Genomic DNA, 24,959 nt, shown 5'->3' on the forward strand with positions numbered 1-24,959 from the left:
GACTATATTTTTAATAAAAAATTTTTAAATATTTATTATTTTGAGAGAGAAAAAGGAGAGACAAACTGTGTGTGGGGGAGGGGCAGAGAGAGAGGAGGAGACACAGAACCCAAAGCAGCCTCAAGGCTCTGAGAAGTCAACACAGAGCCCGATGTGGGCTTCGAACATGGACCACGAGATCATGACCTGAGCAAAAGTCGGACACTTAACTGACTGAGCCACCCAGGTGCCCCTACCAATGACACTTTAAAGAGAGAGGTAGTAGGATTAAATGAATATCTTAAATCATTTTGCACCTCTAGTCCCTGCTTTAAAGCACTCTGCCAACAGGTAGTCTTGCCTCCATCTCCCAAATTCATTGTTTATTCCAAACACAAGTATTGATGGTCAGCCAACTAAGTTGAACTGCCTTTAACATCTATGGTTGTTAAACCCCACTCATCAAGTTGACAGGTATCACTCCACAGTGACAACCGTCTTCTCCTTTAAAAGTGAGTAGTGGATATGCAGCTGGGACAGGGATGAGGGGAGTTCCTGGGGTGCTGATATTGTTTTACTTCTTAACCTGTTTAACAAACATGTTTGGCACATGATAATTCAAGAGTTGTACACTTAAAATTTGTAATCTTTATCTGTATAATACTATAATTCAATTTAAAAGTCTATTAATTTAAAAAATTGTCATGCCAAAAGTCTTCCACTTACTGATTTACCATATTCTGATTAATCTTCAACTTTTTACCTACTGTCTTGGCTTGGTGCATGTTTATCTTTCTAATACAGGCTTCTATGATCATTGTCATGATTGTGGATACAAAAGAATATTCCCTCAGGTAGCTCACAAACTCTTCGAAATCAGTTATATAAAAATGCCAAAATGTAATAAATGGGCACCCAATATAGACTGAATGACTGCATACATGTTAGATATATACAGACCAGATCTGGGGATGGTTCAGTATAGTTTTTCTGCTTGCCATTTTTAATTCAATGAGGAGGATCTCCCTGTAAAATATTCATATGAACCCTATATTCATTTCAATGTGCATTAAAGTGGTTCATAAAGTATAATCTAGAAGATTTTCATTTAGGAATGTCAACAGATGTTTTATAATAACTTTGAAACTTTTAAATCAAAAACATATTTCCATTAAAAAAAAAAGTCAACAGGTAATCATTTCCCTCCATACTTTTATACAGACAAAGCTCTTTAAAAAGAGAGCTACAGGGGCGCCTGGGTAGCTCAGTCAGTTAAGTGTCTGACTTTGGCTCAGGTCATGATCTCACGCTTTGTGGGTTCAAGCCCCGTTGTCAGGCTCTGTGCTGACAGCCAGCTCAGTGCCTGAAGCCTGTTTCGGATTCTGTGTCTAGCCTCTATCTGACCCTCCCCTGCTCATGCTGTCTCTTTCTCTCTCAGAAATAAAGACATTTAAAAAAAAAAAAAAGAGAGAGAGCTACAATTCCCACCTGGGAGACTTCTTTGTTCATAATGAGTCCTCAAAATAGATATGGTCAAATCTAGCACTCCAGAGGGTAACGTGCAGGGGAATGGGGTATCGATGTATCCAGAGATGGCTCTAGTTTCTTCACTCTCACCTCATTTAAGGCCAATTATGCAAACTAAAAGGAGAAGAAAAAAATAAAAGCAGAAGGGAGATTAGACTGTTGTTTTATTCTCTAAGAAACGACAACATCCAGAAATGCTGAATCAAGAAAGAAAATACAACTTTTAAAGCCAAATGGAAATATATTTCCAAAAGACAATGGATGAAGATCTGATTTTATAGATGAAGTTCTTTCTGGTGATTAAATATGTATTCCTATCTAAGGCTTCTGCTTAGATAATACATAATCACATTCTGCCCTTAATCTTCTGAAAGGGCCATTTATGTGTGTGTTAAAAAATTTTTTCTGGTTGCAGTTGTATGTTTATCCTTCTTTTTACTTAAAATACTGATTGTTCACATTTTCAGTTTTCAATGAATACTTTCTTTTATTTCTGTAATTCTTCTTACTACACATTAAAGTTACTATCATATTTTACTTTCAAATGTTTTAAAATATTTATTTATTTATTTATTTATTTATTTATTTATTTATTTATTTATTTATGAGAGAGGGAGAGTGAGCAGGAGAGAAGCAGAGAGAAAGAGAGAATTCCAAGCAGGCTCTGTCAGTGTAGACCCCTATGCAGGACTCAAATGAGATAATGACCCGAGCCAAAATCAAGAGTCAGAGGCTTAATTGACTGTGCCACCCAGGCACCCCAGTTTCAAATTTTTCACTGAGAAACTTTACAAACTTTTAAATTAATATTCACTCACTTTTTCAGAGAGAGAGAGAAAGAGAGAGACAGAGCATGAATGGGGGGAGGGGTAGAGAGCCAGGGAGACACTGAACTCAAAGCGGGCTCTAGGCTCCACGCTGTCAGCACAGAACCTGACGCCAAGTTCTAACTCACAAACCGTGAGATCATGACCCGAGCAGAAGTTGGATGTTCAACCAACTGAGCCACCCGGGTGCCCCTTTACAAACTTTTCATATTCACAATACTTAAAATAAAACTCATTGAGCTCTAGTTCCAGTAATAATGGACTATCTCATATTGGACTAATCTGCCCTCAGATAACAGTTATTAACTCTGGACAAAATATTAAAAGTAATTGTTCAGGGGCTCCTGTTGGCTAAATCGATGAAGCCTCTGACTTCCACTCACGTCATGATCTCGCAGTTCGTGAATTTGATCCCCCCATTCCGTCAGGCTCTGTGCTGACAGCTCAAGAGCCTGGAGCCTGGTTCAGAATCTGTCTTCGTCTCTCTATGCCCCTCCCCCCCCTCTCAAAAATAAACATTTAAAAAGTTGTTTGTTTGTTTTTTTTTTCAGTTAAAAGTAACTGTTCAAAGATATTGAAAGTGACCAACAGCAGGCAGAAATGTAGGGGGTTTGATTACTGAAAGAAAGGAACCATACTGATGAGATGTATACGTATAACTCTACCTTAAAAGAACTCTTCCCAGTAAATCCCCCTTAAGTACTGGGAGGCTAGAGCTAAAGAAGAAAACCACAACCCCACTGGCATCTAAGAGCAGACAGAAAGCTTGACAACAGGAGGGGAAAATCATGGTAGGAAGGGTGGTACAGTAAAGGGCAGGGGGGTTGTAAATCTGTCCACAAATGCTCCTCAGATCTTTGGCTGGTCCTTGAACTGCTCATGCACCAGGAGACTCCAAGTAGCCCAACAGAAGGCAACAGCTGGAAGACTAAAAAGCTGAACAGAGATCTCAGCTTCCTACCACAGGAAAGACATAGTTTGGATTTTGAATCCTTCCAAGTTAGAAGGGCCTGGTGAACACAACTGGCTTCTCACAGAAACCACAGAAGGGCCACATCTCAGGATAAAGACTATATCCCAGGAATAAGGATTCTCTAAGGCTAAGGGCAAAACTGAAATAACACCTGGTGTGACAAAGTATAAAAACCAAACTTCCCTAATTTCAAGGTGATCAGTCAGTAATTTTTTTTTACTTTTTATTTTGAAATCCTTATAGACTCTTATTTTCACAAGAAGTAGTAAAAGCGGTACACAGATCCCATGTATACAGCACTCACCTACACCAATGGTGACAACTTACATAACTGCAGTGTACTATCATAAACTGAGAAACGGACTGGCACAATACAATTATCTAGACTACAGACTTTACTTGATTTTGCCAGCTTTTTCATGGGATCATTTTTTGTATCTTTTTCTTTATAATTCTATGGCATTTTAGCACATGTAGAGAGATCCATATACCTTTCCATAACTTATATTCCCTTTTGTTATTTATAATCACACCCACCACCCCTTTCCTTAATTCCTGGCAACCACTTATCTGTCCTCTATTTCTATAATTTTGTCACTTTGAGAACCTTACAAAATTGAATCAAATAGTATGGAAACATTTTAGATTGGCTTTTTTTCTCTAAGCATAATACCCCTTAAATCCATCCATATTTGTTGAATAGATCAATAGTTTGTTCCTTTTCATTGCTCCGCGGTTTGGAGCTTTTCGTTTTTTGTTTTTTTCCCACCTGTCGAAGTACAAATGGGATATATTCTTTTGGGGGTAATTGTGAATAAAGCTGCTATAAATATTTGTGTACAGGTTTCTGTGTGAACATAAGTGTTCATTTCTCTAGGATAAATACCCAGAAATGCAATTGCTGGGTTATACAGTAAGTGCATATTTACCAGCTAGTAATTTGGAACAAAAATCAATACTCTTAAAAAATAGATCTTGTAATAGAAAAACTTATTGCAAGATGTTGGAATTAATGGACAAGGATGCTCATGCTGTTAAGTATGTTCAAGATGTTATAATTAGTGAACAGATAATAAACTGCAATTTCTGGGTTACACAGTATTTACCAGCTGGTAATTTGGAACAAAATCAATACTCTTTAAAAAATCTATAATATCATAAACAAAATCTAACATACAATAAAAAATTACTAAACATGCAAAGAAGATAAAAACTGTAACTCAAGAACAGGAGAAAAAACCATTACAAGATGATCTAGAAAATAGACCTTATAATAGAAAAACCTATCACAAGATGTTGGAATTAACTGACAAGAATGTTTAAGCTGTTAAGACAAGTATATTCAAGATGTTATAATTAGTGAACAGGTAAGAAATATTGACAGCAAATGGAAACAAAAGAAAAGAAGGAAATGAAACTTCAAAAACTAGGTTGTTTAATACCAAAACTTAAAAATTCACTGGATAGGCTGAACCTACTACTAACTAATAGTCGCTCTGAGATGGCACAAAAACAAGTTAGTGAACTTGAGGTCAAAACAATACTCAATCCAAACACTGGACAATTCAAAAAAATTAAAACCAACAATTTAAAAGGTAAAAATCATTTATACTTTTAGCAAGACTGTTCAATAAAAACAAAAGACAACACAAATTACTAATACCAGAAATGGAAGGAGAAACATCACTTCAGATCCTACAAATACAATGTTCACATAATGCAAATCAATTCGTTAACAGACAAAATGAAAAATCCCTTAAAATTACTACAACTACAAAAATAAATAGAAACCTATCTGCTAAAGAAAATATTTGATAATTAAAACACAGCAAAAACAAAACAAAAAAACCACAAAAATCAAAACAAAACTCTAGGCCCAGATGGCTTCACTGGTGGGCTCAACCATTTAAGGAAGTAATAATCATCTTATATACTTTCTAAAAAAATGAAGAGAGATACTTCCTAACTTGTTTTATTTTTTTTTAATTTTTTAAAGTTTTTATTTATTTATTTTGAGAGAGAGAGAGAGAGACAGAAGAGCAGGGGAGGAACAGAAAGAGAGGAAGAGAATCCCAAGCAAGCTCTGCACTGTTAGCCCAGAGCCCACTGCAGGGCTCAAACTCAAGAACCATGATCATGACCTGAGCCAAAATCAAGAGTCAGAGGCTCAACCGACTGAGCAACCCAGGCACCGACCCCCTCAACTTGTTTTATTAAATAAGCAAATCCCTAATTCCAAAACTTGACAAAGGTATTACCAGGAAAGAAAATCAGCTTCATGAATACAGATGCAAAACAACAAACTGAATCCAACAATATATAAGAAGGGTAATATATCATTATCATGTGGTTTATCCAAGAAATGTTTCAAGTTAAATATCAATGTAATTTACACAGTAACAGAATAAAAAGTATATAACCATTTCAACAAATACAGAAAAAAATCTGAGAAAATTCAGCACCCATTCATGGTAAAATTCTCAGCAAACTAAGAATGAAAGGTAACTCCTTCAATCTGATAAATAGGATGACTTAAAAAACCTACATCTAGTATTTTATATAATGGTGAAATATTGGGAGTTGTCCTAATGTTATGAATAAGGCAAGAATGTTGACTCTAGCCACTGTGTGTGTGCTTTTTTAAAAATATTTTATTTTTAAGTAATCTCTACACCCAGCATGGGGGACCAAACCCACAACCCCAAGATTAAGAGTCTCATGCTTTGGGCGCCTGGCGGGACTCAGTTGGTTAAGCGTTTGACTCTTGATTTCAGCTCAGGTTATAATCTTATGGTTTGTGAGATCAAGCACCGTGTTGGGCTCTGTGCTGACAGTGTGGAGCCTACTTGGGTTCTCTCTCCCTCTCTCCCTCTGCCCTTCCCCAGTTCTCTCTCTCTATCTCAAAATAAATAAACATAAAAAAAAAAAAAAGAGTCCCACACTTTACCAACTGAGCCAGCCAGGTGCCCTATAGCCCCACAGTTACTTCATTATTGTAATGGATGTACTGAAAATCCTACTCAGTGCCATAAGTCAAAAAAAATAATAATAATAAAAGGAAATTTGGAGAGAAAGAATTAAAATTGTCTTTATTCATATAATCATTTTTTGGTACATAACTCTAAGGAATCTGAAAACTACTGGAATTAATAAGTGATTTGGCAAAGTTGTAGGATACAAGATGAGTATACAAAATCAACTGTTTCTGTACACCACTTTTGGCAAATAAAATGCAAAACAAATTTATAATAGCATCAAAAAACATAAAATACTTAGGAATTAGTTTAACAAAAGATACATAAGACCTATATACTTAAATTTTATAACACTGTTGAAAATAAAAAAGACCAACCCCCCCCAAGAATAGAGAGATTGAATACTTTCATGAGTTCAACAAAATACAATTGTCCCCGTAATTAATTCATATATTCAAAAATATTACTTTATGTACATCTAGTACATTATACTATCAATAAATACAAGTTTTTTCTTTTGTTTTATATTTGTAACAGTTTTTTTAATGCTTGTTTGGGGCTTTTTCTTTTTATATAAAAACTCTGTTTTCTCTAAATCATGATTTCTCCCAATGTTGAATTCCATATTAAAGTATAATGTTTAATGTTAGAAAATTGGGTTATCCTATCACCTGGATTCAAAAGTGCTTGCCTCTTATAGTCCCCTCTAAACTGAACTAAGTGCTTTTTATATTTTTGAGATTTTTTTCTTCTGCTGATTTAAATCCACAATTCAAAAACTCAAAGAAACTTGAGCTAGCTCTTCATACTGACTTGCAGTTAAAACTATTAAGGAAACAATGGAACAGAATTGAGAACTCAGAAGTGGACCCAAAAGTATACAGCCAACTGATCTTTGNGGGCATCTGAAACATTAGGATAATTCTGTAATGGTAGAATTCTAGTTGAGTGGCTGGGCTTGGGGGCACTGGGAACAATTGGTGCTGGGGAGCCTCACTCCTTAGTTGAATCACACTGTGTAGATTTTCATTGATCTGGTTTATGGCTAGAATTGGTCCTGAGATCGGCAGGTCCCACCATAACCATATCTAAATGTAAATGATGTGGAAGGACCATCGTTGTTTGTGCATACATTTAAAACATTTTTATTTGCATAATTGGCATATAGATTGATGCTGTCCATTCTCAGATAGTTGTCAAGTTAAGCATTTATTATTACAACTTTTCAGCATGTTATTAAAAAAAATTCTTTCACAGTATCAGCATATTATCATTGACCCAGACTCTCAAACCTTAATAGAACCTAAAGCAGAGAAGGTATAAGTCACTGGAGTCCTTATGGTGAGTGAATCTTTGTTATACTGTATATGCACAAAGCTGATGTCAATTCCTTCAACCAAATAAAGATTCCACTCTTCCTTGCTCACTTCCAAAAAAAAAACAAAAAACTATTAAGGAAAAGGATTTACAGTTAGATTACCCCAATTTACATTTAGTTAAATTTTTCTCACTTTATATGTCTAGTTTATTTGCATTTGTAATAAACAGTGCTCTAAAACGTTTTCTTAAATGAAACAATTCATTTCAATTCTCCTGATACTACTTTGTGTGTTCTTTCATTTTTGAGGCATTTTATCTTTTAGTTTTCCCTAGGTAAATCTAGGAATTGGTAAGAATTGGTAAGTAGCAACTGACTATTATCAAATATGGCATTGTTCATCTAGTCATCCATAAACTTAGTTCTGTAATTATTTGGCTTCCAAGGAAGAGCAACCCCCCTGCCCCAAATCACTTACATATTAATCCTGCAGGTATAATCTTTGCCAAATAATGCTACTCTCTTCTATAAAACCTGAGAGTTTTTATGGGTACTACTTCAAAACTAAGCAGTAACTGAACCCAGATGGATCCTGCTAAAGATTTAGTGTCCTAAGGGATTCATGGCCAACCATGTGAAGAAATGTGAGAACCATGCTAAGGGGGAGCTGAGTATAGTCATTTAGGGACTGCATAAAAAATGGAAAAGCACAAGATAAATCCATGTTTCAAAAAAATATGTACAGGAGCATGTGAGTGGCACAGTTGGTTAAGCATCCAATTCTTGATTTCAGTTCAGGTTATGATCTCACGGTTCATGAGTTTGTGCCCTGCATCTGGCTCTGTGCCCATAGTGCAGAGTCTGCTTGGGGTTCTTCCTCTTTCTTTCTCTCTCTCTCTCTCCCTCTCTCTGCCTGTCTCTCCCCCACTCATGCTCTTTGAGTCTCTCTCTCAAAATAAATAAAAGATAATTAAAATGATTTTTAAAAATAATTTAAATAATTTAAAAAAGGTATGTGCACAATGAGAAGTTAAAAATATGGAATCAAGAGATAGGTGACACAGAATCTAAGAAGACAGGGGGAATATGTATAAGTACTAAGAAAAATAAGTTTGATTATTATTGTGAAATAATAATATTTCACTTTAAGTGAGTTCCCTTAAAATGCATCTCTCCAATGATTTTTTTTTCATTTAATTTAAATTCCAGTATAGTTAACATACCATGTCATGTTGCAGGTGTACAATATAGTGATTCAAATATTCTATACTCCATGATTGTTATGTAATTATCTGTGCTATCTAGAGCTCAGCATTTTAAGTCTGTCCTCACCATCCCTCCCCCGATCCAGAGGAATCCAGAGTAGGAGATCTCATATGGAGACTATAAACTCCTACTGGAACATCATGATTACTGAGCATGCCTGAAGGCTTTCAATTTGGGCTTCCAATTTTCCCCTCCCAGGTAAGGTCTTTCTATCATCATCTGTTCCCAGTGCTGGATTCTGGCACAAGTTCTGGCTAACACAGCACCTCAATTGCTTTAATTTAATTTATTTAATTATTAATTTAATTTTTTAAATTCAATCTGATTTAAAAAATCAAATGAGGAAGCCAGATGATAGAAGAGCACATATTATGCACCTAATACACAGAGTAAGAAGAAAAACTATTAAACATCTTCCCTTTGTTATTCTGGAATCAGGCAGAGGTACAGAGCCAGAAATTAACAATATATAGATAAATATTGCAAGTAAGTATCTATGGACTTACCCCTGGAATTAACAAGAGTAAACATTTTTTATATTTTTTTTCTTTTCTAAGAAATGAAGCACTCCCAATAAATCCAAAGTCCCCACACTCAGACACAGCCCACTCTGTTCATTCCCCTCCCTTTGATAGAGATAACCATTATCATGAATTTTGTACATCTCTTTCTGGTTACGTATGTGTGTGTGTACCCATACACAATTGACACTGAAGTTTTATGTTTTAAAATATACATGTTTAAATTGTATAAAACATATTTTATTCATTTTGCTGATTTCATGCCTAATGTTTTGGAGCTCTATCCTTGCTGAGGCATACATGCATGTGTGTTTCATTCATACAAATATATGAATATACCTCACCTTGTATTTAAGTGGTCTGTAGATTTTCATTTTTTTTAATATTTGAGAGGCAGCATATGCGTACGCACGTGAGCAGAGGAGAAACAGAGAGGGAGACGAGAATCCCAAGAAGGCTCCGCACATAGAGCCCAATGCAGGACTAAATCTCAAAAGCTGTGAGATCATGACCTGAGCCAAAATCCAGAGACGGACACTTAACCGACTGAGCAAGCCAGGAGCTCCTGGAAACTTTCATCTTTACAGAGACTACCTCAGTGAGTATTCTTGGACATGGCTTCTTATTCATATTTTCATATGCACAAGTGCAAGAATTTCTAGTGGCAATTTCTGAGTGGAATTTCTGAGTTACAGTAGTTGTGTATCTTCCACTCTTCTCACCATTTGTCAAACTGCTTGCCAATATGGTTGTTTCATACTCCCACAAGCAGTGTATAAGAAAACCATTTTCCCCATATTCTTTCCAATACCTGATATCATCAGACTTTATTTTTTAACCAGTCTAATGATGAAAATGAGATTTCATCTCAATCTGAATTTCCTTGACTATTACAGAAACTGAACATCTTAGCTGACTATTTGGATATCCTATTAGTTGAACTGGTATTAGTCTCTTTTCTTCCTTTATGCTAGGTACCCAATTGGCATTTTTAGTTCTGAGAAATTCTCTTTGATTATATTCTTTCTTTCCCCCTAATTTATTCTGTTCCCTCTTTGTGGAACTCCTAACACTAGGATGTTGACCCTCCTAGATTCATCTTATTAAATCTTCTGTTTATAATTTCTTTGCCTTTTTGCTCTACTCCTAAAAAATTCTCAATTTATTATCTAATAATTCTATTGAGTTTTTCTATTCTGCCACATATTCTTAATTTATAAGAATTCTTTGTTTTCTGGGGCACCTGGTTGGCTTAGTCGATTAAGCATCTGACTTCGGCTCAGGACATGATTTTGCAGTTTGTGGGTTCGAGCCCCACGTCGGGCTCTGTGCTGACAGCTAGCTCAGAGCCTAAAGCCTGCTTCAGATTCTGTATATCTCCCCCTCTCTCTGGCCCTCCCTTGATCACGCTGTGTATGTGTGTGTGTCTCTCTCAGAAATAAAACATTAAAAAAATTTGTTTTTAAGAATTCTTTGTTTTCTGAATATTCTTTTTAAAATATCCTATTGTTGGGGCACCTGGGTGGCTAAGTTGGTTGGGCATCCAACTTTCACTCAGGTCATGATCTCACGGTTCGTGGGTTCTAGCCCTGCGTCGGGCTCTGTGCTGACAGCTAGCTCAGAGCCTGGAGGCTGTTTCGGATTCTGTGTCTCCCTCTGTCTCTGACCCTCCCCTGCTCACACTGTCTCTCTCTCTCTCACGAAGAAAACATTTTAAAAATTTTTTAAAAAAATATCCTATTCTTGGGTGACTGGGTAGCTCAGTCGGTTAAAGCACCTGACTTCAGCTCAGGTCATGACCCGATGGTTCATGGGTTCAAGCCCCACATCAGGCTTCCTAATACCAGCCTGTTCACACAGGCTGTGTCTCCCTCTCTCCCTGCACCTGCCCTGTTCACACTGAATCTTTCTGTCTCTCAAAAATAAATAAATGTTTAAAATTTTTTAAAAATAAAATAAAATACCCTATTCTTGCTTTACGGATATAGCATCCCATCTTTCTGAAGATATTTTATACACACATCTGTTATATGTAGGTGTGTGTGTGTGCGCGCACGCGTGTGCACACATGTGCACACATGTGCATGCATATACATAAAATTTTCCTGCCTATACAGTCTGTTTTCAGCAAGTTGGTTTGTATTCTTGATTTGTTTATTTTGATTTCTGTTATTCATAGTAGATGCTTTTTCCTTAGGTGTTTGATGATATTTAGATCTTTGGAAATAAAAAGTTTATTTAAAGCTCTATTTAAGTAAATGGGGCTAATGACTGTGACCTTCAATATAAGGCAACCTGGGCAAGCTCTTTATTAGGTCACAGATATTGATGTGAGAAACCTGGTTCCCATTATCTACCACTTATTTACTTATCTGCTCAACACCTGTATACATATAAAGTAGCTTCGGAATTGTTAACCTGTACCCTATAAGAAACAAATTTAGCAAACAGAGTACAGTTTTATGTAAAGTTCTTTTTGCCTTTAGTTTTTTCTTAATGGGCTAGTCAGATTTTTCATAGAAGATTCTTCCTGCTTCCTGCTTAGAGGATAAAGGCCTCAGTTGGGAAGCCAATAATGGAGGAGAGGGCATGGGCTCTCATCATTCAAAATGCCAATACTCATTTAATCCCCCTCCACTTTCAATATGCCTGTTGTCCATTAGGGCAGTAGCCAGTCCTCTATCTTCATCCAGAGAATATACTTCAAATTGCCCACTGTCAGGATGGGAGCAGGACATTAGGACAGTGGCAAAAAGTGAAGAAGATCCAGGCATTCAGCTGTTCCTTAGACGTCTTTTAAACAATCCTCCTTATTTTAGTCGCCTAGATTCATCTTCTTCACCTTCTTGCCCTTCTTCACCTTCCCCTTTCAGAGTTACACAATACTACCACTGTGTGAGCCCTCTGGAGACTCACCAGTACAAATTCCATGAGTCCTTAGCTTTCTCCATGTAAAACTGGGCTTTCCTAGGTTTAAATTGCTACCACTCTTCTAGCTGTTTTTCAGCCTTGAAAATTTTGTCGTGTTTTTCTCTAATCCTTAGTCTAGATTTATGACTAAAAACAACTTAACAACAACCCTTATTGACTTTGTTTTCATTGTTGTTTAACTTAACTGTGGTTTCAGGAGGGAACAATATTAATTGTGTGTTCAACCTACCACCTTTACCTAGAATCAAACACTATGTTATTATTGGTAACATTTTATTTATTTCTAATCTTCCTGTTATTTCATAATCTTTTTTTAAGACAGAGAGGGCACACATAAGAGGGAGAGACGGGGAGGAAGGGGAAAGGGAGGGGGGGAGAGAGAGAGAGAGAGAGAGAGAGAGAGAGAGAATCTTAAGCAGGCTACATGCTTAGTGTGGAGCCCAAAGTGGGGCTCAATCCCACAATCCTGGGATCAATGCCTGAGCCAAAATCAAGAGTTGGACACTCAACTGAGCCGCTAAGGTGCCCCATAATCTTCTTTTAAACATGTTTATTTATTTTGAGAGATAGAGTTAGGGAGCATGTATGTGCATGCAACTCAGGGAGAGGGAGAATCCCAAGGAGGCTCCCCACTGTCCATGCAGAGCCCAATAAGGGGCTTGATCTTATGAAGCCCAAGATCATGACCTGAGCTGAAACCAAAAGTCGGACACTTAACCAACTGAGCAACCCAGGCAAACCTGCCATAATCTTTTTAAAGTTTTGCTTCATGTATGTTATTAACACCTCAATCTTTTTAACAATTTTAAAATTTACCATCCTGACATTCTCAGGAACCAATCATCCATTAAAGGTGCTCAACAACAAAATGAAGTATATGACAGAAAGAGAACTAACAACAGGCAGTAAGGCCTCTACAACAGTTAATTGGGAAAGTTTTAAAAAGGATCAGCTTTAGATCATACATACAACATTAGCTCTTCATACACATTATCTGATATCATGGATTCTGACTTTGGAAAAGCAGGAAAGAAAACCTATCTTCCATTCATTACTGTCACCATATGAGACGAGGCTCAAAAGAAAGTGTGGTCTACTGTTCTTTCCTCTTTGAGGAAGTAAAGGAAACTTTCAAATCTCCAAGGGCAGTACATTCTCTCCCCCACGCACACATAACAGTAACTATGAAGTGGGATGAAAGTAACTTGTTACCAACAGCGCTTAAAATTACAATGTTAATACATTAATTACTTTGATAAAATTAGAGCGGATCCAAAGTTATCTTTATTACAACATGACTTTAACTCTTCTACTTTATGATGTACTTTTTGATGAGGAGAGAAAGGGGTAATGTTAGCCCAAGTTCCAGGATGATAGGACTAGCTTAGGTTAGCTCTGCTGCCATCCAAAAGTGGCTTATTATAAACAAACCGTTAACACTAGTGGCAATGATAATTACTTTGGTTACATGGAGTTAAGATTCCATGGTGGCTTCTCTGTTCTTATTAATTCTGCCCCAAATAAAATTTAAGAAAGAAGGCGGCACCTAAAAATCTGTGCAAAATTGATTTTTCTTAAGAGAGACTATAAGATTTCACAAAAGAACAAAGAATGATGCTACCAACTCTCCTCTTATTGATGGTGCAAGAGTCATGCTCCCCAAATCAAAGACAAAAATAATTTAAATGAAAGTTGAAATCAAGCCACCATATTAATGTTAAAAAAAAAGTTTAAAAATGGGTGGAAAGTTTAAGTTCTCATGTTTCCCATGAAACATGTGATCATGACCTGAGCTGAAACCAAGAGTCAGATGCTTAACCGACTAGGCCACCCAGGTGCCCCTCTTTTTTGCTTTTACTTATTAACAGAATCTGAAGAGGAGGCCCCCCAAAAATGAGGACTTTAAAGATAAAACTGTTTATTTTTTAAAATTTTTAATGTTTATTTCTTTTTAAGAGAGAGAGAGAAAGAGAAAGCATGTGTAAGCCAGGGAGGGGCAGAGAGAGAGGGAGACACAAAATCCAAGCAGGCTCCAGGCTCCGAGCTGTCAGCACAGAGCCCAACGTGGGGTTGGAACTCACTTGCGGGTGAGATCATGACCTGAGCCAAAACCAAGAGTTGGATGCTTAACCAACTGGGCCACCCAGATACACTTTAAAAAAAAAAATTTAAATGTTTATTTTTGAGGCAGAGAGAGAGAGACAGGGAAAGAGAGTCAGCAGGGAGAAACTTTATTTTTTTAATATAATGGCCACATTTACTTATTTTTCCTTATTAATCTTTAATTTTTAGAAGGTTAATTTCATTGCTTTTATGATTACAAAATGCTTTTATGAAAACCTTGCAATCTCTCTACAGGAAAAAAAAACGACATTTCTTCACACAACTTTTGAATGCCTTTAAAAGTCTGGATAAATTCATGGATGCTGTTACAAATTCATGTTGTATTATGCTGGAAAGATTTGAAAACTGTTGCTCTGTGCTAAAAGCAAGAGCTCCAAGGGGACTCCAGCTGGGAACTCAATCTTGGTAAGTGGCAAGAATTCTATGAGTGGCTAGCATTAAAGAGAACTGTGACCCCCAAGGAAATTCTTTGTATAAATGGACAAGAGATATGAAGAAGAAGATAATAGAAGAAGAAAGACATTGTTCATTGTTCATGAAAGCAAAAAATGGTAAGAACCCAAATTGATAAACCCATTGATAGAATGGATGGGTAAACTCTAGTACATTGATGGAATAAAACCTCACATCCATGAAATAAATTAACTGAACTTCAGCTATCCACATCTGCCTATAGGCAACACATTCCTGTATTAGAACTGAGGTACATTGCAATTTGATTAAAAGTATGGATTCTTGAGCTCAACTCCACCAACACTAGCTTTCTGACCTTCACCTTTCTATGCCTCGGTTTCCTGCCCTACAAAAAGGTAGAATAATACTTGTACCTATTCAAAAGTTATTAGGAGAGTAAACACTTAATATTTTTAAGTTATTTAAAATAATGCCTGGCACACAGTTACTGCAAAGTGATTAACAGATCACAGCCAACTTAGTTTAATATCTCTTCTACTTGGCAGCCACTTATCTAATAAATAATGGCAGCCATCATGTTTCCCCTTGCTTTTTTCCAGACTTCGGTATCATGCAATTCTTTAATTATTTGTTTCAGTAATACATATTCAGGAAATGTTGTGTATCTCCATATGGCTTTTTGTTTTTAATTCTTATTTGGATTCCAGGGAGATACTGATGCTTAAATCTAGGTTCTAAGGATAAAATGAAACTTAAACAGTACAGTAAAAAGTCAAAGTACTTCACGGTATTTCCATTTCTTCTTTTTTTTAAAAGGAAGATTATAACCTAAAAACCAAAATTGTATGTTTAACTTCCTACATATCAATTACTAAATCTAAAATATTAATGACTCTTAGATTCACCATTACATTTACATTAAAAGGACAAAGCACTGAAAAGCCTAGGCTACTAGATTTCAAAACTACTAATTCTGGTGTAGTATAAACATCAATTTTGGACACAAGTTATTTTCAAAAGAATGCTCCTACTATTTTTATGCTCTATTTTAAGCTCCACACCTGCCAGCATCTGCCTATTTATTAAGGAGTTCCAAACTAAACTCCTCTATATTCCTTTGCCTTGGCTACCCCACCTCCAAAAGAGAAAAGAAAAAAGAAGAAAAAAGAAGGGTACCTTCACACTCGCCCAATTGCTGCCACCAGAAACCCAGACGTCACCCTTGAAATCTTTTCCACTGTCACACCCTAGATTATATTCTAGAGCCCCATCAAGCCTATTTCAAAAATAAGTCATCATCCACATACACAAAAATCTGATATCCTATTCCTGCTTACACCCGTGCCGTGAGTTTTATCTCACTTAGGACAAAATCCCCAACTCCTGACGCAGCCACTCTCCCCACAGCATTGCTGTGGATTAGCAGCTTTGGTACCTCCTCAGTCCCTGCCTGGTCCCCGGTCTTCTGCCCCATCTAAGGCCATCACTACAATATAGTCCTTGTTGCAAATAATCTCTCATTTTCTTCACCAGCCCAATTTCTATCCTCTGTTCAAGCTTCAGCTAAAACTCTACTTCTCTTACCTCAGGAATCTAAACCAGCCCTCCCTTCACTTATTGTGATGAGTACTGGGTGTTGTATGTGAGTGATGAATCACTAAATTCTACACCTGAAACTAATATTACACTGCATGTTAACTAACTCGAATTTAACAAAAACTTGAAAAAGAAAAAAAATAAATCAGTCCTCCCTTACCCCTTTCATGTACTTTCTACTATTCCTTCTTAGCATTTTTCAAAACTTATATTAACATATGTTTGTGTGATTATGTGCTTATTAATATCTGCTTCACTAGATAATAAGCTCCCAGATGGATTTTTTTTAAAGTTTATTTATTTTTGAGAGAGAAACCCCACAGGGGAAGGGCAGAGAGAGAGGGAGACACAGAATTTGAAACAGGCTCCAGGCTCTGAGCTGTCAGCACAGAGCCTAACACGGGGCTTGAACCCACAAACCGTGGCATCATGATCTGAGCCAAAGTCAGATGCATAACTGACTGAACCACCCAGGTGCCCCGCAGATGGATGTTTTTTAACTGGCACAGAATAGGTACACATTTTAAAAGGTTAATTTGTGGAATTAATGAACCTATTCCAATTCAACAATGGTAATGCAATTAAAAGCTCAAAGAGAATGAACATTATTGAATTGGCCAAAAGACATTACATGCTTCTAAACAAATCAAAGAGCAATATCAATGGCCTGGGGGGAGAGCACACTATAACACAGATTTGGAGGTGAGAGCACATGAAGAAAAACAAGCTGAAAGTAGTAAACCTGCTGGACTCATCTCTACTAATTGGAAAAAGCCCATTTCTGTGGCATCATTCTGCAATATATTTTCTCTCTCTGTTTTTGCTACCAGGCGAGAGAAAAACACCAGGATGTTGGAGACAGTCCATATTCAAAGAGCTAAAAATGAAATGTAACACCTAAACTACAGTTAAGTGTTTAGTTCTTTCTTAAAGAGCAACTTAACTGAATTGGAAGGCAGCTGCTGAGGACTATGAGAACTGAGTTGTTCTAAATCTCCAAAATGCTCTGGCAGGATGCTCACACAGGATTTTAATTCCCAACACAGGTCTTCTATGTGCTAAAAGATGGCCTTGTACCAAGATTGCATTTTACAAAGCAGAGGTTAGATCACTTTAGGTGATGGTAAAACTGGCATATACTTTATCAGATGAGTGTTTGCATTACACGTGCTTCTATATGCAGGCTCGGTTTCCTCCACACACAGTCAATAGACCTCTTTGTACCTCTTAAGGGTAGCAAAGAATAGATACTAAAGTTAACTGATAAAAATACTTGTGTCTAGATATTTCTGTTTCTTTTTCTGCTATTTCTAAATTACATACTACCTTTTAAAGTAGAGAAGTGACCAGTGTATGTGGTTAGAGGTTTTAATAAGGAATTCTTTGTTTGGGATGCAAACTTAAAATCATGTAATGAGGTGTGCTAATCTACAGTTACATTTTTTTTTAAGTTTATTTATTTTGAGACAGAGCGAACACTAGTGGGGGAGGGGCAGAGAGAGAAGAAAAGAGAATTCCAAGTAGGCTGCATGCTGCCAGTGCAGAGCCCAACACGGAGCCTGAACCATGAAACCATGAGATCATGACCTGAGCTGAAACCAGGAGTTGGACTCTTAAGCCATGCAGGCGTCTCTCTACAGTTACATTTAACTATCACTTTCCCTACAGTGGCATGCAGAGTATCTTCAGGTGGAGGTGGGGAGGGGACACTAGCCAGGCATCTAGCATGATGACTTCAAAAAACAGGTAATGCACATTAGTAAGGTACTTTAAAATCAGATTATACGACATTTTCTTTTTATTATTTCTTTTATTCAGTACGCATCATTTCTTTTGTAACAGGCAGAGTGATTCAATCCCCATGTATTTAATAAGAGCCCAACGTGCAGCAAGCATTACAGCAAGTGCTGGGGTGCAGCAGTGAACAAGAGAGATGGAGTGCCCACTCTCCGAAGCTCATGTTCTGATGAAAGGAAAAGATGAGTAAATAAAACTGAATAATTTGAGATAGAGAGTTACTAGGGGAGCTACTTGTACACGTTAGACTGAGTGATTAAGGCCAGTTTATAGGTGAAGCTAACGTCTGAGCCAAGACCACATATAATAAAAACTTAAACCCAAAATCATTTCAGAAACAAATGATTTCATAGTATGGGAGAAATAAAAACTCAGCATAAAGAACCTCGGATCCTTTCACTAATTCTGAACTTCTCTTTATTGCTTACACAATACCTACACTTGTATATCCAGGCAACACCACAATTTAATGAGCATTTAATGAGAAAATGCTCATCACTATCACTCAAAGTTGCTATGAAATACACCGCTATCACTAGCGATCACACTTCTTTTCCCCAATTCCCTAGGTTCTTAGAACTGTTTGATTCAGCCCTCCTAGTGTTTCCTATCTTCAAACCATTAAAAACTCCTGCTAATTTTTTCTCTTCTATGTCTATCAGATCAGCATCTCGTTCAGTTTTTCAGAATCATCATCACACTCCATACTGTTAGCAACTCAAGTCTGAGGCATCTCAGCAGCAGGCTAATCTTACCCCTACTCCGCCTACACAGTGCTCCTGCTAAACAATTCCCACATCCCATGTTCCCAGCATCACACCCAGAGTCAGCACTCAGCAGTGCCTTCCATAGTTTCCACCAAGAATTCTCACTCCTGGTACCTAGCATTCAAGGTCTCCTATTATCATAGCCTCTGAGAGCAGAGCTTAAATACAAGAGGCAAAATGTGACGGAATTAAATGGAGAAAAACAAATACACAAAATAGTTGGAGATTTTTAACATCCCTCTCTCTCAGCAACTGATAGAAGAAGCAAGCCCATATTTTTGTATGTATGTGTGTATATATATGAATGAATATATATGTATGTGTATATATATACACATTTATGAAAATATTATCAACTACCTTGACCTGATTATTTTTAGAGCACTACACCCAACAACTGCAGATTATGTATTCATTTAAAAAAATTTTTTTTAATGTTTGTTTATTTTTGAGAGGGGGGAGGGGCAGAGAGAGGGAGACACAGAATCCAAAGCAGACTCTAGGCTCTGAGCTGCCAGCACAGAGCCCAATGAGGGGCTCAAACTCACGAACTATGAGATCATGACCTGAGCCAAAGTCAAATACTCAACCGGCTGAGCCACCTCGGCGCCCCTACAGAATATATATTCTTTTCATGTGTTTGTGGTACCTTCACCAATAGAGACTGCTGATAAATCAAAATAAATTTAAAAGGATTAAACACATCAGAACATGTTGTTTGAACACAACTGAAATCTATTAAAAATCAATAACAATAAGACATTTGGGGGAAAAAACCCATCCTCCAAATGTTTAAAGTTATACTTCTAAATAATCTATAAAGCAAAAAAGTTGTAAAAAGGAAGTTTAAGCCTCTTATATCCTTACTGTATCACTTCTCTGAACTGTCACCTCTACCTCCTTTTGAATGTTTGAAAGCTTTTCTCTCACTTGACCATACAGAATTTGGCTAGGGAGATTTGAGGCGAATCTTGTGCCAATCCTAAGATATCCTCTCTGAGCTTTCCAGTGCCTTGTAAGAAACTGCATTCTACTGGTTGTCCTCAGCTTCTCAATATCTTTTCAATGTCTGGTAAATGTGAACATACCTGTACTGCAGCTCAGTCTTTAGCCCTCTCTTCTTCAATGTCCACGTAAACACACAGGAACATACACACACACACACACACACACACTCATGCACACGTGAACACATGCACACACATACATTCTCTTTTAATTTGGATAAGTACCAGTGTTCTTCTTATTTTTTTTTTTAATGTTTATTTATTTGTTTTTGAGAGAGAGAATGAGAGAAAGTGCATGAGCAGGGAGGGGCAGAGAGAGAGAGAGAGAAAAACACAGAATCCAAAAACAGGCTCCAGGCTCCAAGCTGTCAGCACAGAGCCCAACACGGGGCTTGAACCCATGCACTGTGAGATCATGACCTGAGCCAAAGCTGGACACTTAACTGACTGAGCCACCCAGGTGCCCCAGTACCGGTGTTCTTCTCTGTTGGACTTAATTTAAAAATCTACTGAGTACCTTACATGTGATATTTCAATAAGTTCAATCTACTGGGAAAGATACGAGCATAAAACTAGTTATGAATTCAAGCCAGAAACTAAAAAGGAAACATGGTAATTCTGATCAAAAAACAGTGAAAAATTCCTAACAATGAGAACAACTTCATAAACCCACAAGTGACCAAGTTAATTCCAGAAAAATGGTCAAAGAACAAAAACAAGTAGTACACATTAGATGATATAAAACTGGACAATAAAAATGAGAATACATCCAACCTAACTATAACTGTTTGGATTAAATTAAAATTAAGGGAAAGTATTTTCTCATCTACCAGACAGGTAAAGCTAAAAGACTGACAAAACCTAGCATCAGTGAGGGTCTAAGGAAATATGCACATCATTGTTAGGAACACAAATTGGTACTGCCTTTCTGGAGTTACCAAAATAATTAAAATGTACATAAAAAACAACCTACCTTCTAAGAACTTGTCCTCATCATATAATCAAAAATGCATGAAGTGTAGAGCACCGATTCTCAACTGGGAACTACAGTTCCCTCCAGGGAACATTTTGCAATGTTTATTTTTGCTTGTCACGTCTCGGGGGAGGGAATGCTGGTATCTAGTGGGTAGAGGCCAGACACATTTCCTAAAATCCTGTAATGCACAGGTCAGCCCCCACAATAAAGGATTACCTGACCCAAAATGTCCTTAGTACTCAGAAACGCTGGTATAGGAGGATCAGAAACTTTTACCACTGTAGCTACTTTTCATTCTCCCCAGAAGGGAAGAAAATTAATTTTTATTTATGTCAAACTCTAGTATACTAACTAGCTATGTAACTGGAAGGTGCGGACAATGTGCACTAAAAGGTCCATCTGCTATATGGCTCTCCCTCTCCTATATTAGTCATCCATTTTCTAGACAGGTTAAGTTGATTCAGCCTGACTTCTTAGAAGTGGCTGAGCATTTTCCTCTTACACAGCAGATGGGTCAAAATATATGGGGACTAAAGGTGTCACAAGTACTACCATGCACTAATCATGCTGTGAACAGAACTTGATAATCAGCCAACAGAGCAAGATCAAACATTAGGTTTTGGGAAATGAGACAAAGGTGTGTACTAATTCCTAACACAGCCTCCTAGAATACAGGAATACAGAGATCAGTAACAAATTGGACCCATGAGGAATGTGAATTCATGAGCTTTGCTTAGAAAGGTGCCTTGAACACATAACAAAAAAATGAAATCTGAATCTACAGGCAGTACCCATGTTCAGGGGTGCTATAGTTAAAATATTCAAAGGGAAAACAGAAAAATAAAGAGATTTAAATATACCAGGTACATATTAAGGGGACAAAGAAACCTCAGGAAAGATAAGAACTGAAGTACCACTGTTGCAATTTTCTAAATGTTTCAAATGTCATATTCCAGGCAAGGCATCAATGGATAAGTAAACTCTCTGGGTCTCCAAGATTATGGGAGTTACAGTCACACCCCTTTCCACCTCATGAGCAAAGTGCAGTGGATAAAAGAGACAGAGGCTGGGATACTGCAAACAAGAGGTAAGGAAAATGTCTAGCTTAGTTAATCAGATGAAAGATGGCATCAGGAATTCAAATAGAATTGCTTTTCAAATATCCTGTTATCATCACATACACGTAACTCATATACATATGCCTGGAAAGGTCTTGCATATACTAAATTTATAAAACAATTCTCATTCTTTATATGTAAAGCTAAAATACTTCATACAGTGGAATCCTAGTGTGAGTCACTCTTTTAAAAATTAATCCCAGATAAACATCTCTTTTGTAGAAAATCGAATTTTTACATACAGGACAGTGAATATATAAAACACTTCAACACACACACACAAAAATGAGAATTAAATTTTCCCATATTGTTTTCCATATTCCCAGACTCACAAAATTGAATGGTTAATAGTAACTTTATTGTGACATTTGTTGTACATGTTAAACACACCAGTGTTTATAAAACTTGGCATTAACTATGAAAATAGAAATTCCAATTTATTACCAGTTTGTTTTAGCAAGATGAACAGAATCTCCCCAAAGACATGCTTTTCTTAAGTCTCAATTTAGGCCAACTTTTATCTTGCTGGGAAGGAATTTAAAGAACTTTATAAAAAGGAGATTAATTTTACCTGGAAAAACTGTAAAGAATTTGTGGAGCAGGTATGAAGAAGAATGAGGAGTCTGAAGAGGTTGAGAAGGCAGGTTGTCCGGGGGAGAGAAAATCAAGAAGAGGTAATGATCTGGCAGCTTAGTAAGGAACAGGAAAGTCTGAGAATGAACAAAGATCTTTAAAGGCAAATTACAGGAAGGCTCAATGGATGATGGATGATACAGAATACAAACTACTCCCTTCATTCCAACAAATCTTTTAGGAATAGTCTATAGTATTCATCACCAAAAATATAATTTTGGCATTATATTTTACTGTTTTTACTTATTTTCTTGTATGCAAAAAATCCTGAAAAGGGCTTCAAGGACAGAGAATAGGTAGTCTAAGGATCAAGACCAATTTGTCCCCCATCCCACAAAAATTACATTATGAAATATATAGGTGGTTAAACTGAATTACAGAGTATTCTATTTCCCATTGAAAAAACAATGTATTTCTTCAAGTCTACTAACCAGTTAGCAAACTGGTTAATATAAGGTCATAATGAAGCCAAAGTTTATGGGTCTGGATCCCTATGACCCACAACCTATTCTACTCTGGGTCTATGGACGACATGCCTAATATCTGGTAAACTTCCTTTCAAATGAAAAGAGCTGTATGGTCAGTGAAGAGTAGACAAGAGAATATGAAGAGATGAGCAAAAAGTCATGGCTACTACCAGTAGGGACTGAATATAAGTCATACCAGTTTGTGGAAAAAGGTCAAGAATCATCTAGAGTTTGGAAAATTATTCTATTTCAGTCTTACGTAGGTTTTTTTCAAGAAGGTTCACCATGTAATTTTAAGTCTAAAACAAACCCAAGTAAACACTTTCCAAGAATAAATTAAGGACTACATTCATATAAGAATTACTGCTTAAGATGCAATTATCTCTTTTTAATAATGCTAAATTAAAGCAATTAAACGACTTAACAGGGGGAAAGTATCTATGATAGGTCCTGTTAATTGTTGACCACAGTAGAAAAGAAATTTTAAAAAATACATTTTGTTTAAATTCCTCTCATGTTTAAATCTAACAAAAGCAACAATGATAATGTAAGTAAAATGTAACATCAAATTCTTAATCATAATTGAAAAGACAGTACAAAATGTCTACTCTTTCCTATTTAACCATCTGGAACATGTTACAAACTCCCTGAAAGCAAGAAAAATCTGCAAGTATAATTACACTCTGGGACTATTAGCATGACATGCTTCAATAAATACTCCTAATAGAATCTGCTGATATAATAACTGGCACTAAAACTGATGGATTTTCATTATTTGACTATTTGTTCTTCCTAACTACTCAAGACAATAAGTTGTCCCTTGAATAGAAACAAACAAACAAACAAACAAATATCCAGCAAGGGAAAAATGTGATGGGTTGCAGAAGGAGACCAAAGGGACAAGAAGCAAAGATTTGGAAATGCTGGAGTTCAATTTAAATTTTCTCTCTCCTTTTCTTCTTCTCTTCTCCCATCCCCACCAAATCTGGCCAACTATCTGGTCAAAAGTGACTTTGTTAGGGTTAGGAGAAAATGTTATAGTAAGTCTTCAGTTGGCCAAATTCCAGTTGGCTGAAGGTCTTCAGACCAAACTGTAACAAGGGAAAATATTCAAAATGCATTCTACTCTTGACGGTTTTGGAGATTTTTACATCTAACTACTTTGACTGGAAGGGTTAAGCAAGGAAAGAACCCAACTAGCTAAGATTTTTAGGAAGACAGCTCTAGTAGCGGAGCAATGGAAGCAAGAGGGCCTCATATGGACATATAAATTGAGCTGAAGATCAAAGTATACTTTTACATCAAGTCACACGCATCTGGCTACCAGAATATGCAGAGATACTGCTTGTCTTGGGTTATTTTTAAAAGACCAACCTCATTCATTATTCCTATAATCCTTGATTTCACTTTATCCATTACAACAGCCTATTTCAACATCCTCTTTTCTTTTCCAGTCCCACATTCCTCCCCTTCCAAGAAATTCTTTATTCATTCTCTCTCTCTCTCTTTTAAATGTTTATTTATTTCTGACAAAGTTTGAGCAGGGTAGGGGCAGAGACAGGGGGAGACACAGGATCCCCAGCAGGCTCTGCGCTGACAGCACAGAGCCTAATGTAGGGCTCTAACTCATGAATCATGAGATCGTGACTGGAGGCAAAGTTAGACACTTAACCAACTGAGCCATCCAGGCACCCTATTCATTCTCTTTTTCATATCCCAGTTTTGCCAAAGGAGTGGTCTTTC

The 24,959-nt window shown here is 36.8% G+C and overlaps 1 protein-coding gene across 5 annotated transcripts in view; it reads right to left on the reverse strand.

The window, feature by feature from the left end:
• Positions 1-24,959, reverse strand: part of NCOA1 (nuclear receptor coactivator 1) — a 214,653-nt gene that overhangs the window by 99,030 nt on the left and 90,664 nt on the right. For 4 of the 5 annotated variants that reach the window (XM_077774064.1, XM_077774062.1, XM_077774065.1 and 1 more), the window contains exon 3: positions 1,468-1,620. The exons of the other annotated variant lie outside the window; for it this stretch is intronic. The gene's annotated coding sequence lies outside the window, so the exon portion shown is untranslated. The remainder of the gene's footprint in view (positions 1-1,467; positions 1,621-24,959) is intronic. 5 annotated transcript variants of the gene reach the window in all.

Source organism: Crocuta crocuta, unplaced genomic scaffold (genome assembly GCF_008692635.1).
Source record: "Crocuta crocuta isolate KB4526 unplaced genomic scaffold, BGI_CrCroc_1.0 scaffold246, whole genome shotgun sequence".
Lineage (NCBI taxonomy): Eukaryota > Metazoa > Chordata > Mammalia > Carnivora > Hyaenidae > Crocuta > Crocuta crocuta.